This window comes from Phyllobates terribilis, unplaced genomic scaffold, assembly GCF_046119375.1.
Source record: "Phyllobates terribilis strain yellow unplaced genomic scaffold, ASM4611937v1 Scaffold_2754__1_contigs__length_108694, whole genome shotgun sequence".
Classification (NCBI taxonomy): Eukaryota; Metazoa; Chordata; class Amphibia; order Anura; family Dendrobatidae; genus Phyllobates; species Phyllobates terribilis.
This window is the reverse complement of record NW_027365509.1, coordinates 81,697-82,500: the sequence shown is the minus strand read 5'-3', so window position 1 is coordinate 82,500 and position 804 is coordinate 81,697.

The window sequence follows — 804 nt, the reverse complement described above, 5'->3', positions numbered from 1 at the left end:
AAATGTGTCGGGGCTGAGAGGTACCTCTCTCTCATATATTCTGCCGGTGGTGTGCAAAACTGGGTCTTTGCATGGAGTGTCACCCTATACCCACTTTAGGGACGCATGCAAAAAAGTGCCCGATCGCCTGGAACTGTCAGGCGGATTCGGCTCCCTGGAATTTCCTCATTCTGGTTCTTTTTCACTTTTTGTCTCTTTTGCGACATCTAGTGGGCAGGCTGCATTACTGCAACCGGGGACACCTCAAAACGCTTGGAACTGGGGAGCGGGCTCAATTTACAAACGTTTTGCGGGTCCTGGAAGTCAAAATTGTGACTTCTGAAAACGACTAAGTATCAAGGACTCATCGCGCGAATCGCTCTGGAACTGAAATCGGATGCGCGCACTGACATGCTCCCCTCTCTGGAAGTCTGACACAAGTTGAAAAATTTTCTAAGTCCCCAAAAATTTTTTTTTTCAACTTTTTTTCAATTTTCCCCCTGTGGGATATATATTTTACCCACACTTTTGGAGCCCTCCTGGGATGCCCTCTAACATACTAGAACCTCATTTTGTGGAAGTTTTCACAAAATTGTGAAATTTTCCAAAAAGTCAGAAATTTTGCAAAAACGACTAAGTATCAAGGACTCATCGCGCGAATCGCTCTGGAACTGAAATCGGATGCGCGCACTGACATGCTCCCCTCTCTGGAAGTCTGACACATGTGTGAAAATTTTCTAAGTCCCCAAAAATTTTTTTTTTCAACTTTTTTTCAATTTTCCCCCTGTGGGATATATATTTTACCCACACTTTTGGAGCCCTCCT